Source organism: Stenella coeruleoalba (assembly GCF_951394435.1).
Source record: "Stenella coeruleoalba genome assembly, chromosome: 8".
Classification (NCBI taxonomy): domain Eukaryota; kingdom Metazoa; phylum Chordata; class Mammalia; order Artiodactyla; family Delphinidae; genus Stenella; species Stenella coeruleoalba.
The window spans coordinates 77,832,318-77,848,315 of record NC_137154.1 but is presented as its reverse complement, the minus strand read 5'-3'; positions in this window follow the sequence as shown (position 1 = coordinate 77,848,315).

Below are 15,998 nucleotides of genomic sequence, written 5' to 3'. Positions count from 1 at the left end.
ATCAACATTGTGAAGATGACTACATTACCCAAAGCAATCTACAGATTCAATGCAATCCCTATCAAATCACCAATGGCATTTTTCACAGAACTAGAACAAAAACCTATGGGATGCAGCAAAAGCAGTTCTAAGAGGGAAGTTTACAGCAATGGAATCCTACCTCAAGAAACAAGAAACATCAAATCAACAACCTAACCTTACACCTAAAGCAGTTAGGGAGAGAAGAACCAAAAAACCTCAAAGTTAGCAGAAGGAAAGAAATCATAATGATCAGATTGGAAATAAATGTAAAAGAAATGAAGGAAATGATAGCAAAGATCAATAAAACTAAAAGTTGGTTCTTTGAGAAGATAAAAAATATTGATAAACCGTGAGCCAGACTCATCAAGGAAAAAAGAGAGAAGACTCAAATCAACAGAATTAGAAATGAAAAAGGAGAAGTAACAACTGACACTGAAGAAATACAAAGGATCATGAGAGATTATTACAAATAACTATATGCCAATACAATGGAAAACCTGGAAGAAATGGACAAATTCTTAGAAAAGCACAACCTTTGGCGACTGAACCAGGAAGAAACAGAAAATATAAACAGACCAATCACAAGTACTGAAATTGAAACTGTGATTTAAAATTTTCCAACAAACAAAAGCCCAGGACCAGATGGCTTCACAGGCAAATTCTATCAAACATGTAGAGAACAGCTAAGACCTATCCTTCTCAAACTCTTCCAAAATATAGCAGAGGGAGGAACACTCCCCAAACTTATTCGACGAGGCCACCATCACCCTGATACCAAAACCAGACAAAGATGTCACAAAAAAAGAAAACTACAGGCCAATATCACTGATGAACATAGATGCAAAAATCCTCAACAAAATACTAGCAAACAGAATCCAGCAGCACATTAAAAGGAGCATACACCATGATCAAGTGGCTTTTATCCCAGGAATGAAAGGATTCTTCAATATACGCAAATCAAACAAGGTGAAACACCATATTAACAAATTAAACGAGAGAAACCATATGATCGTTGCAATAGATGCAGAAAAAGCTTTTGACAAAATTCAACACCCATTTCTGATAAAAACTCTCCAGAAAGTAGGTATAGAGGGAACCTACCTCAACATAATAAAGGCCATATATGACAAACACACAGCCAACATTGTTCTCAGGAACAAGACAATGTTCCCCACTCTGACCACTATTATTCAACATAGTTTTGGACCTCTTAGCCACAGCAATCAGAGAAGGAAAAGAAATAAAAGGAATCCAAATCAGAAAAGAAGAAGTAAAACTGTCACTGTTTGCAGATGACATGATACTATTCATAGAGAATCCTAAAGATGCTACCAGAAAACTACTAGAGCTAATCAAATAATTTGGTAGAGTAGAAGGATACAAAATTAATTCACAGAAATCTCTTGCATTTCTATACACTAATGATAAAAAATCTGAAAGAGAAATTAAGGAAACACTCCCATTTGCCATTGCAACAAAAAGTATAAAATACCTAGGAATAAACCTACCTAAGGAGACAAAAGACCTGTATGCAGAAAACTGTAAGATACTAATGAAAGAAATTAAAGATGATACAAACAGATGGAGAGATATACTATGTTCTTGTATTGGAAGAATCAACATTGTGAAAATGACTATATTACCCAAAGCAATCTACAGATTCAATGCAATCCCTATCAAATCACCAATGGCATTTTTCACAGAACTAGAACAAAAAATTTCACAATTTGTATGGAAACACAAAAGACCCCAAATAGCTAAAGCAATCTTGAAAAAGAAATACGGAGCTGGAGGAATCAGGCTCCCTGAATTCAGACTATACTACAAAGCTATAGTAATCAAGACAGTATGGTACTGGCACAAAAACAGAAATATAGATCAGTGGAAGAGGATAGAAAGCCCAGAGATAAACCCACTCACTTATGGTTACCTTATCTTTGATAAAGGAGGCAAGAATATACAATGGAGAAAAGACAGTCTCTTCAATAAGTAGTACTGGGAAAACTGGACAGCTACATGTAAAAGAATAAAATTAGAACACTCCCTAACACCATACACAAAAATAAACTCAAAATGGATTAAAGACCTAAATATAAGGCCAGACACTATAAAACTCTTAGAGGAAAACATAGGAAGAACACTGTTTGACATAAATGACAGCAAGATCTTTTTTGATCCACCTCCTGGAGAAATGGAAATAAAAACAAAAATAAACAAATGGGACCTAATGAAACTTAAAAGCTTTTGCACAGCAAAGGAAACCATAAACAAGATGAAAAGACAACCCTCAGAATGGGAGAAAATATTTGCAAATGAAGCAACTGACAAAGGATTAATCTCCAAATATACAAGCAGCTCATGCAGCTCAATAACAAAAAAACAAACAACCGAATCCAAAAATAGGCAGAAGACCTAAATAGACATTTCTCCAAAGAAGATATACAGATTGCCAGCAGACACATGAAAGAATGCTCAACATCACTAATCATTAGAGAAATGCAAATCAAAACTACAATGAGGTATAACCTCACACTGGTCAGAATGGCCATCATCAGAAATCTACAAACAATAAATGCTGGAGAGGGTGTGGAGAAAAGGGAACCCTCTTGCATTGTTGGTGGAATGTAAATTGATATAGCCACTATGGAGAACAGTATGGATGTTCCTTAAAAAACTCAAAGTAGAACTACCATATGACCCAGCAATCCCACTACTGCGTGTATACCCTGAGAAAACCATAATTCAAAAAGAGACATGGACCACAGTGTTCATTGCAGCACTATTTACAATAGCCAGGACATGGAAGCAATCTCAGTGTCCATCGACAGATGAATGGATAAAGAAGATGTGGCACATATATACAATGGAATATTACTCAGCAATAAAAAGAAACGAAATTGAGTTATTTGGAGTGAGGTGGATGAACCCAGTGTCTGTCATACAGTGTAAAGTAAGTCAGAAAGAGAAAAACAAATACCATATGCTAACCCATATATATGGAATCTAAAAAAAAAAAAAGTTTTGATGAACCTAGGGGCAGGTTAGGAATAAAGACACAGAGAATGGATTTGAGGACACGGAGAGAGGGAAGGGTAAGCTGGGACGAAGTGAGAGAGTAGCATTGACATATATACACTACCAAATGTAAACCACATAGCTGGTGGGCAGTAGCTGCATGGCACAGGGAGATCAGCTCAGTGCTTTGTGACCACCTAGAGGGGTGGGATAAGGAGGGTGGGAGGGAGACACAAGATGGAGAGGATATGGGGACATACGTATGCATATAGCTGATTCACTTTGTTATACAGTAGAACTAACACAACACTGTACAGCAAGTATACTCCAATAAAGATGTTTAAAAATAAATAAATACATACATACATACATGTCAGTGCCCCTAATTTTTTAAATGATACTTGTCCATAAAATCCAAAAATCTGGAAATCACTGTAGCAGGCTACAAAGACAGGGAAGGTTTTCAGTAAGGAACTCACTGATGAGCTTTGTTTTCTAGATGTCAACTAAAATGTCAGCCTTATGAATTATGAAATCTCCTATCTATAACCCTGTCAAAAAAGGGCAGGAGACCAGTACTAGTTGGCAAGACTGTAAAAAATATTTACCATGGTAGGAACAGCAAAGTACAATTTAAAAAAATATTCCTAGGTCAAATGTGATTTTCTTCATCAAGATTATTTAGAAGTCTATTAATTTTTAACACATTTTAAAAGAGGTAATTAACATTCATCTATTTCATCAACAATGAATCCCTGTATTTGCCAGATAGTTATAACTTATTCTAAAAACTACACAGAAACCATGATTTGACCATTATTCTCAGTTAACCATTCAAAAAATACTCATTGAGTCAGGAACTTGGGGGTCAAAGAAGTATACAAAGGTGAAAAATACATAAAACCTGCCTTCAAAAATCTCAAAGTCAGTCTAATTAATAAAGCATTTACTCAAGAAATACTTATAATACAACATTTTAAGTGTCATAATAGAGCATTTTACAATGTGTGAGGGAAAAAGTCCTAATAGTGAGATTCCAGGAGTTATTTTAATGAATTTCTGAGCTACATTCAACAAATTCTAGCATACCACAGATAATATGCAAGACCAAAACTCCAGTTTGATCATAAAGTATTCCAGATAAGTAGGACTTCTCAAATAGGCCTGGGACTTCCCACCAGCCTGATCAAAACTTTTTTAGAACTGTGATGTATCCTAAGACTTCACAGATACCAGACCTGCATCATGGTCTGAAGGCTCTCCCTACCTACTCCACTCCCTCCCCCTTTATTCTTCCTAACTCTAGGAAGGATACCTAAGAATAAATCTCTTGCATGTGTAATCTAAAAAAAAACCAAACTCACAGAAAAAGAGATCAGATTTGTGGTTGCCAGAGGCAGTGAGTAGGGAGTGTGGGAATTGGGTGAAGGTGGTCAAAAGGTACAAACTCCCAATTATAAGATAAATAAGTGCTGGGGATGTAATGTACAACATGATGACTATAGTTAACAATGCTGTATGGTATAGTTGAAAGTTGCTAACAGAGTAGATCCTAAAGTTCTCATCACAAAGAAAAAAATTTTTCATAACTAAATGAGGCGATGGACGTCAACTTATTGTGGTAATCATTTCACAATATATACGTATGTCAAGTGATTATGCTGTACATCTTAAATTTATACAATGTTGTATGTCAATCATATAATACTGAAATCATATAATACTTTCAATAATACTGAAAGAAAATAAATCTCTGGCATGTCTAATCCTCTCTTAGCATCTGCTCTTTGGAGGACCCAAAGTAACACAAGCGGTGTTCTGTTTATCTATCATTGCATTTAAAACTGCCCTAAACCGTCACTTAAAACAACAATTATTTTATTAAATCTCATGATTTTGTGGGTCAGGAATGCGGGCAAGGCTCCACGGGGTAATTCTTTTGTTTCATCAGGCAGATGGGCTGGTTTGGAGGGTCCAAAATGGGTGCACTCATATGTCTGCCACTTTGGTATAAATAGCTAGAAATCTGGGCTCAGCTGGGACTGTCAACCATATGGCCCACATGTGCCCTCTCCAGCATGGAGATCTTAAGGTGGTCAGACTTCACACATGTGGCTCAGGGCTCCAAGAGCAAGTGTTCCCACAAACAAAGAGAAGCTGTAGAGCCTTTTAGACACATAGCATCACTTCTGCTATACCCTACTAGTCAAAGTAATCACAGGCCACCCAGAGTAAAGATGAGGGGGAACACCTCCCACTTTGATACAAGTGCCAAGAATTTGCAGTCATGTTTTAAAACTGCCACATGGGGTCACCCTTCCTCTTACAAAACCATCTATCATTTAAACCAGGGGAGATTAATTCTAACTGAAAGTATACTTGTTACAATAAAAATGCTGTATGTATCAGCAGAATTAAGTTTTAGTTTGCACCCTCGTTTGCCATCACAGCCCAGATGTCAGTACCTCGATGAACAAAAAGGGAATTCAGAGTGCTTTACTGTTCAGGTGTAGACCTGTAGACCATGACCCTGGTGACCACAACTGTTTCTTTGGGGGTAATTTTTTTACTTTCTGCATGTATTGAAGGCTGTCATGCAACATGACCCCTGCCCACTTATTCAGTGATCATGCTAAGTGTGTGAAAGAGTTATTCCCATTACAAGGAGCATAAGGAGGATGGGTGAATTGCCCTTTGGCTTGACTCCAGCTAAACGACAGCTGTGAGCTACTACTGCAACTTTAATTGGTGAGAAAGAAGCATGGTGTTGTGATTACCGAAGGATAATGGGTTAAATTTTAAGGAACAACAGTCTTTCATCCCTGCTTTTTTTTTTTTTTTTTTTTTTTTTTTTTTTGCAGTACGCGGGCCTCTCCCTGTTGTGGCCTCTCCCGCTGCTGAGCACAGGCTCCGGACGCGCAGGCTCAGCGGCCATGGCTCACGGGCCCAGCTGCTCCGCGGCATGTGGGATCCTCCCGGACCGGGGCACGAACCCGTGTGCCCTGCATCAGCAGGCGGACTCTCAACCACTGCGCCACCAGGGAAGCCCAATCCCTGATTTCTTTTGCTGAAGCATTTTCCTGAGGATTATAGACTTTAGGACCAAGAACCAATGATTCTCCTTGGATATAAAGTACCCAAGTAAGGGTGGACTTGCTTTCCTAGACTTTAATAGTAATGATTGTCGTTTTTATGTGCATGTGTATGGGCTAAACATTCACATGGAAGAAGCCTGGAGAACTACCTCAACATCAGAGCAAATACATTCGACAGGCTTCTTTTTCTTGCCTCTCAAATTAGCAAATACACCTAGCCCTGAATAAAAACAAACAACTATGTAGAAAATTTTGGGAAACTTAAATAACGAATTGGACTTCTATTCAAACTTAATACCTAATATACTTTTTTGGTTATCTATAACTAGATCATATTCAGGGATGAATCTACCTCCAAGTAAGTAGATTACAACCTCTATCTAAGGAATCATTCTGGTATAAAAACATGATTAATCTATTTTAAAACTTCTTCTCCCCATGACATTGATAAGAAAAGTGTAGTTCTTGACAGAAAAGGCAGAGTCTATGAGTTAATTGTTCTGAATTAGAAGCCTAAGGATTAGCACCATCACTGGCACATAAAGGTTGTCTGATAAATTTGTTGAATGGTTGAATGATTGAATGAATACAGTATTTGAATTAACTTGCTCAATTAAAATTTTCATTTTAGACATCTTCTAAAAGATGATGGTATAAATCAAGAATGGTGAGGTGGAGGCTAATTTAAATTTGAAATACTTTAATGGTTTCTATTCAGCTTATTAAGGATTAATACTTAGAAGATGTTAATTATAACTTACCTAGGACAAATTTCCTTTGAACCTCATTTCTTATATGTTCATATCAGATAATTAGTCCTTTCTAGCTAAACCCTAATATTCTGGTTATATCAATATCACAAACAAAGACTAGAGGATATCATCTTAATTACTTTCAGGCAGGGAATTTAGCTGCTTTGTTAGTACCCAGAAGAGTATGTGACAAAGAGTAGGGCACCCATTTAATATTTTCTGAATGAAGGAATTAATTAATGTATATATTAGTGGCCTGGAAAAGCATTGGCTAGAAACTGACTTTTTCCTGAATGATTCCTCCATGTGCTGGGCTTACCGGAATAATAATTGCTAACATGTAAATGCTTAGAAGAATTACTTGGAATACTGTTCCAAGCATTCTGGTGGTTGTTGAATATATTCTTTGGGTTGTCTATTGCTACATAGCAAATAAACCCCAAACTTAGTGTCTTGAAACTACTACAGCCATTTTCTAATACACAATTCTGTGGCTTGACTAGGTAGTTCTGCTAGTTTTGTTTAGGGTCTCTCATAAGTCTTCAGGCAGATGGTGGTGGGGCTAGAATATCCAAGATGGCTTCATTCATATGTCTGATGCCTTAGCAGGATGGCTGGAGAGCTGGGACCTCTCTCCCCACAAATGGTCTCTTCTGTATGCAGTGACTGAATCCCCGGACCTACTGCTTCCAAGGAGGAAGAAGTAGAAGTATCACTTCTTCCAAGTGCTACTGGTTAAAGCAGCCACAGTGACAGTCAGCCCAGATTCAAAGAGAAGGAAAATAAACTCCATTTCTCAACGGGAGAACACAACAAAAAATTTGTAACCATCTTCAATCCACCCTACATACTTACATTCTAATCATTAGAGCAACCCTGAAAAGTAGGTATTATTTTCTGCATTTCATAAAAGAGGAAATTCTCACAGCCAATAATGGCACTTGGATTTGAAGCTATGTTTGTATATTTCCAGCCTTTTTTTACTGCCTCTCCAAGAAGATAACACTAAGGATACATACAAAATAAAAACAAACAAAATTACTGTATATCTAATTCTGTGTCTGGACTTGGTCACTTGTTTTATTCTTGTCCCGGCAATTGAATCATCAATCAGAGCCTCATATTGCTTTTTGCCTCCAAAGTCTGCCCCTTCAGGTTTTCCCACCATTGTTGCCGACCAAAAAAAAACAATCATTCTTTATTCAGCCTGGCATTCCTTTCTTTTCACAACACAGACAATTGTTCAGCCACCAGAGCATCACCAGTCCTGGTTCTTTGATTGAGCCTATGCTCACCTGAGTTTACCATGAAGATTTCAGCTCCAGGGTAACTTGTCCTAATAACACAATCAATTTCTCTGGTGACGCGTCCTCCAAGAATGCAAAGTAGTTTAATACTGGCCTAACAATCATAATTCTTCCCTACCCCAAAGTCCTAAAGATAGTTGATATTTTCTTCTAGCAATTTTAATCTTTCATATTTAGCACCTTACTTTTATATTCTGGAGTTTATTTTTATATTTTGCCTGAGGTAGGAATCGTTTAATTTTTTTCACATAGCGAACCAAATTTTCCTGCAAAATATTTAAATAACCCAAACTCCCATGTGCATCTTTCTGAGTTCTATTCTGTTCCACAGTGCATTTGTATGTTTCTATACCAGTACCACATTGTTTACCTAGGATGGCTGGGTAATATGTCTAAATATCTAGTAGAATGAGTCTGTCTTTTCTTTGCTTTTCTTTTTCATGATTGTCTTAATCGGGGATCAGGGAACTGCAGCCCATGAGCAAAACCTTGCCTGCTATTTTAGTAAATAAAGCATTATTAGAACACAACTACATGCATTTGCTTACATACCATCTATGTCTGCTTTTGAGCACTACAACAGCAGAGTGGAGTAGCTGCATCCTGCCACCAAAGCCTGAGATATTTAGTATCTAGCTTTTTTACAGAAAAAGTTTGCTAACCCCTGGTCTAGGCTACTCACTGACTTGAATTCTTCTACATAAATTACAGAATCATTTTGGCAAGTTTCCCAGTTCCAAGTTCTTGATTGCAAGCAACAGAAACTCATTCTGTCTAGTTTAATGCAAAATAAATTTATTGGAGAGGATATCAGTGAGTTCACAGAAGTTCTCAGGAAGGAGGCTATAGAAGAAGCCTCAAAAATGGGCAAGAACTAAGGGAGGCCTGGCAGTAGCATGACAGACAAGGCTACAATGCAAGGGACACCTGGTTAAGATGCCACCATGCCACCACAATGAAAAGCCTTCTGAACTCTCCCTGCACTACTGTAACACTCACTCAAGATTCAGAGTCCTGGGAAGGAGAATTTTATGTCCAAGCTGGGATCACATACTCATGTGCTAGCTTCCAAAGAGTGAGAAGGAGTGTCTGACCCTTCTACTTCCATAGACGGAGGTAGAGTCCTGCCTTCCATCACGAGTCATTTGATGGTTCATTCAAAATATGAAAGGAGCAGCATCTCCCCAAAGGCAGCTATGACTTTGCTTGGAACTGCATTACATTTGGGGAAACTTGTTATGTCTAAATACCGCATTCTCATTCATGAAGATGATTCACCTCACTATTAATTCAACTCTTTCTTTAGGCCCTTTTGTAGAGTTTTTAAATGTTCTTCTGTAATGATCTTGTGAGTTTTTATCCAGTAAGTCCTTGAAATTTTCCAGTTTTGATGTTGTTGTTTTGGATGATATCTTACTATCTACTATCTTCTTGATATTAATATTGCTGGTATTGAGGAAAGCTACTGATTTTGGTATACTGATCTTATAATCAGCAAACTTACTGAACTCTCTTATTACTTCTAAGAGTCTGTTGATTTTCTTTAGTCTTTTATGTAAATGATCATGACACTTGAAAATGACAATTTTCTCTCTTCCCATCCAATCTTGTATTTCTTAGTGTTATTTCCTATCTTATAACATTGGCTGGAACCTCCAGCATTATGCAGAACATTGTGATAGCATATATCCTTGCATTGTTCCTAATCTTAAGGCAAATGCTTTTCAAGTTTCTCCAGGTAAAAGGATAAATACCTTTCTATCACATTAAGGAAGTTCCTTTCTACATCTATTTTAAATCATAAATAAGTATAAAACTTTAAACAATACTTTTTCTGCATCTGCTGAAATGTATTTCCTTCTTTAATTTGTTAGTATGGGAAATTATATTAATAGAGTCTTTTCACATACAATTTTCTCCTTGCATTCCTAAAAATTAACCATAATTGGTCACAATATATTACATACTTTTTTAATTTTATTTTTAATACAGCAGGTTCTTATTAGTCATCAATTTTATACACATCAGTGTATACATGTCAATTTCAATCGCCCAATTCAGCACACGACCATCCCCACCCACCCACAGTTTTCCCCCCTTGGTATCCATAGGTTTGTTCTCTACATCTGTGTCTCAACTTCTGCCCTGCAAACCGGTTCATCTGTACCATTCTTCTAGGTTCCACATACATGCGTTAATATATGATATCTGTTTTTCTCTTTCTCATTTACTTCACTCTGTATGACAGTTTCTAGATCCATCCATGTCTCAACAAAGGACTCAATTTCGTTCCTTTTTCTGGCTGAGTAATATTCCATTGTATATATGTGCCACATCTTCTTTACCCATTCGTCTGTCGATGGGCATTTAGGTTGCTTCCATGACCTGGCTATTGTAAACAGTGCTGCAATGAACATTGGGGTTGCATGTGTCTTTTTGAATTATGCTTTTCTCTTGGTATATGCCCAGTAGTGGGATTGCTGGATAATATGGTAATTCAATTTTAGATTTTTAAGGAACATCCATACCGTCCTCCATAGTGGCTGTATCAATTTATATTCCCACCAACAGTGCAAGAGGGTTCCCTTTTCTCCACACCCTCTCCAGCATTTGCTGTTTGGAGATTTTCTGATGATACCCATTCTAACTGGTGTGAGGTAATACCTCATTGTAGTTCTGACTTGCATTTCTCTAATGATTAGTGATGTTGAGCATATTTTCAGGTGCTTCTTGGCCATCTGTATGTCTTCTTTGGAGAAATGTTTATTTAGATCTTCTGCCCATTTTTGGATTGGGTTGTTTGTTTCTTTAATATTGAGCTGCATGAGCTGTTTATATATTGTGGAGATTAATCCTCTGTCTGTTTGTTCGTTTACAAATCTTTTCTCCCATTCTGAGGGATGTCTTTTTGTCGTGCTCATGGTTTCCTTTGCTGTGCAAGAGCACTGAAGTTTCATTGGGTGCCATTTGTTTATTTTTGTTTTTATTTCCATTACTCTAGGAGGTGGATCAAAAAAGATCTTCTTGTCATTTATGTCAAAGAGTGTTCTTCCTATGATTTCCTCTAAGAGTTTTATAGTGTCCAGTCTCACATTTAGGTCACGAATCAATTTTGAGTTTACTTTTGTGCATGGTGTCACCGAGTGTTCTAATTTCATTCTTTTACATGTAGCTGTCCAGTTTTCCCAGCACCACTGATTGAAGAGACTGTCTTTTCTCCATTGTATATCCTTGCCTCCTTTGTCATAGATTAGTTGACCATAGGTGCGTGGGTTTATCTCTGGGCCTTCGTCTTGTTCCATTGATCTATGTTTCTGTTTTTGTGCCAGTACCATATTGTCCTGATTACTGTAGCTTTGTAGTATAGTCTGAAGTCAGGGATTCTGATTCCTCCAGCTCCGTTTTTTTCCCTCAAGACTGCTTTGGCTATTAGGGGTCTTCTGTGTCTCCATACAAATTTAAAACCTTTTTGTTCTAGTTCCGTAAAAAATGCCATTGGTGGGCTTCCCTAGTGGCGCAGTGGTTGAGAGTCCGCCTGTCGATGCAGGGGACACGGGTTCATACCCCGGTCCGGGAAGATCCCACATGCCATGGAGCAGCTGGGCCCGTAAGCCATGGCCGCTGGGCCTGCGCGTCCGGAGCCTGTGCTCCACAACGGGAGAGGCCACAACAGTGAGAGGCCCGCGTACTGCAAAAAAAAAAAAAAAAAAAAAAAAAAAAAAAAGCCATTGGTAATTTGATAGGGATTGCATTGAATCTGTAGATTGCTTTGGGTAGTATAGTCATTTTCACAATATTGATTCTTCCATTCCAAGAACATAGTATATCTCTCCATCTCTTGGTATCATCCTTAATTTCTTTCATCAGTGTCTTATAGTTTTCTGCATACAGGTCTTTTGTCTCCCTAGGTAGGTTTATTCCTAGGTATTTTATTCTTTTTGTTGCAATGGTAAATGGGAGAGTTCCCTTAATTTCTCTTCTGTATTTTTCATCATTAGTGTATAGGAATGCAAGAGATTTGTGTACATTAATTTTGTATCCTGCAACTTTACCAAATTCATTGATTAGCTCTAGTAGTTTTCTGGTGGCATTTTTAGGATTCTCTATGTATATTATCATATCATCTGCAAAGAGTGACAGTTTAACTTCTTCTTTTCCAATTTGTATTTTCTTTTTTCTTTTTTTTTATGGTACGCGGGCCTCTCACTGTTGTGGCCTCTCCCATTGCGGAGCACAGGCTCTGGACGCACAGGTTCAGCGGCCATATCTCACGGGCCCAGCCGCTCCGCGGCATGTGGGATCTTCCCGGACCAGGGCACGAACCCGTGTCCCCTGCATTGGCAGGCGGACTCTCAGCCACTGCGCCACCAGGGAAGCCCTGTATTCTTTTATTCCTTTTTCTTCTCTGCTTGCCATGGCTAGAACTTCCAAAACTATGTTTAATAATAGTGGTGAGAGTGGACATCCTTGTCTTGTTCCTAGTCTTAGAGGAAATGCTTTCAGTTTTTCACCATTGAGAATGATGTTTGCTGTGGGTTTGTCGTATATGGCCTTTATTATGTTGAGGTAGGTACACTCTATGCCCACTTTCTGGAGAGTTTTTATGATAAATGTGTGTTGAATTTTGTCAAAACCTTTTTCTGCACCTATTGAGATGATCGTATGGTTTTTATTCTTCAGTTTGTTAATATGGTATATCACACTGATTGATTTGCATACATTGAAGAATCCTTGCATCCCTGGGATAAATCCCACTTGATCGTGGTGTATGATACTTTTAATGTGTTGTTGGATTCTGTTTGCTAGTATTTTGTTGAGAATTTTTGCATCTATATTCATCAGTGATATTGGTCTGTAATTTTCTTCTTTTGTAGTATCTTTGTGTGGTTTGGTATCAGGGTGATGGTGCCCTCGTAGAAAGAGTTTGGGAGTGTTCCTTCCTCTGCAATTTTTTGGAAGAGTTTGAGAAGGATGGGTGTTACCTCTTCTCTAAATGTTTGATAGAATTCACCTGTGAAGCCATCGGTCCTGGGCTTTTGTTTGTTGAAAGATTTTGAATCACAGTTTCAATTTCATTACTTGTGATTGGTCTGTTCATATTTTCTATTTCTTTGTGGTTCAGTCTTGGAAGATTATACTTTTTTAAGAATTTTCTGTTTCTTCCAGGTTGTCCATTATATTGGCACAGAGTTGCTTGTAGTAGTCTCTTAGGATGCTTTGTATTTCTGTGGTGTCTGTTGTAACTTCTCCTTATTCATTTCTAATTTTATTGATTTGAGTCTTCTCTCTCTTTTTCTTTATGAGTCCGGCTAATGGTTTATCAATTTTGTTTATCTTCTCAAAGAACCAGCTTTTAGTTTTATTGATCTTTGCTGTTGTTTCCTTTGTCTCTATTTCATTTATTTCTGCTCTTTATGATTTCATTCCTTCTGTTAACTTTGGGTTTTGTTTGTTCTTCTTTCTCTAGCTGCTTTAGGTGTAAGGTTAGATTTTTTATTTGAAATTTTTCTTGTTTCTTGAGATACGCTTGTATAGCTATAAACTTCCCTCTTAGAACTACTTTTGCTACATCCCATAGGTCTTGGATCATTGTGCTTTCATTGTCATTTGTCTCTAGGTATTTTTTGATTTCCTCTTTGATTTCTTCAGTGATCTCTTGGTTATTTAGTAATGTATTGTTTAGCCTCGATGTGTTTGTTTTTTATGTTTTTTTCCCTGTAATTCATTTTTAATCTCATAGCATTGTGGTCAGAAAAGATGCTTGATATGGTTTCAATTTTCTAAAATTTACTGAGGCTTGATTTGTGACCCAAGATGTGATCTAACCTGGAGAATGTTTCATGAGCACTTGAGAAGAAAGTGTAATCTGCTGTTTTGGGATGGAATGTCCTATAAATATCAATTAAATCTATCGGGTCTATTGTGTCATTTAAAGCTTGTTTCCTTATTTATTTTTATTTTGGATGATCTTTCCATTGGTGTAAGTGAGGTGTTAAAGTCCCCCACTATTGTTGTGTTACCGTCAATTTCTTCTTTTATAGCTGTTAGCAGTTGCCGTATGTATTGAGGTGCTCCTGTGTTGGGTGCGTATATATTTATAATTGTTATATCTTCTTCTTGGGTTGATCCCTTGATCATTATGTAGTGTCCTTCCTTGTCTCTTGTAACATTCTTTATTTTAAAATCTATTTTATCTGACATGAGTATAGCTACTCCAGTTTTCTTTTGATTTCCATTTGCATAGAATATCTTTTCCCATCCCCTCAGTTTCAGTCTGTATGTGTCCCTAGGTCTGAAGTGGGTCTCTTTGTAGACAGCATATATATGGGTCTTGTTTTTGTATCCATTCAGCGAGCCTGTGTCTTTTGGTTGGAGCATTTAATCCATTCACATTTAAGGTAATTATCGATATGTATGTTCCTATGACCATTTTCTTAATTGTTTTGGGTTTGTTTTTGTAGGTCCTTTTCTTCTCCTGTGTTTCCCACTTAGAGAAGTTCCTTTAGCATTTGTTGTAGAGCTGGTTTGGTGGTGCTGAATTCCCTTAGCTTTTGCTTGTAGTAAAGCTTTTGATTTCTCCTTCAAATCTGAATGAGATCCTTGCTGGGTAGAGTAATCTTGGTTGTAGGTTCTTCCCTTTCATCACTTTAAGTATATCATGACACTCCCTTCTGGCTTGTAGGGTTTCTGCTGAGAAATCAGCTGTTAACCTTATGGTAGTTCCCCTGTATGTTGTTGTTTTTCCCTTGCTGCTTTCAGTAATTTTTCTTTGTCTTTAATATTTGCAAATTTGATTACTACGTGTCTCGGTGTGTTTCTCCTTGGGTTTATCCTGTATGGGACTCGCTGCGCTTCCTGGACTTGGGTGGCTATTTCCTTTCCCATATTAGGGAAGTTTTCTACTATAATCTCTTCAAATATTTTCACTGGTCCTTTCTCTTTCTCTTCTCCTTCTGGGACCCCTATAATGGGAATGTTGTTGCGTTTAATGCTGTCCCAGAGGTCTCTTAGGCTGTCTTCATTTCTTTTCATTCTTTTTTCTTTATTCTGCTCCACAGAAGTGAATTCCATCTTTCTGTCTTCCAGGTCACTTATCCGTCCTTCTGCCTCAGTTATTCTGCTACTGATTCCTTCTAGTGTAGTTTTCATTTCAGTATTGTATTGTTCATCTCTGTTTGTTTGTTCTTTAATTTGTCTAGGTCTTTGTTAAACATTTCTTGCATCTTCTCGATCTTTGCCTCCATTCTTTTTCCGAGGTCCTGGACCATCTTCACTATCATTATTCTAAATTCTTTTCCTGGAAGGTTGCCTATCTCCACTTCATTTAGTTGTTTTTCTGGGGTTTTATCTTGTTCCTTCATCTGGTACATAGCCCTCTGCCTTTTCATCTTGTCTATCTTTCTGTGAATGTGGTTTTTGTTCCACAGGCTGCATGAATGTAGTTCTTCTTGCTTCTGCTGTCTGCCCTCTGGTGGATGAGGCTATCTAAGAGGCTTGTTTATGTTTCTATATTTCATTGTTTAATCATTACTGAATTTAGTTAGCCAGTACATATTAGGATTCTTGCACCTTTGTTCACAAGTGAGACTGGACTGTAATCTATGTTTATTGTACAGCTTTTATTAAGTTTTGAGGTTAGGGTTAAATTGGCTTCATAAAAGGTGGTGGCAATCATATCTTTCTTAAAGGAAGGAAATAATAAAACTGTTACAAATCTGTAAGGTAGGGAATTTTTTAAAGTAGAAATACTTACCAAAATTACAATTCATTCTTTAAAAAAGTTAATAAAAATAGAAAAATAACCAGTT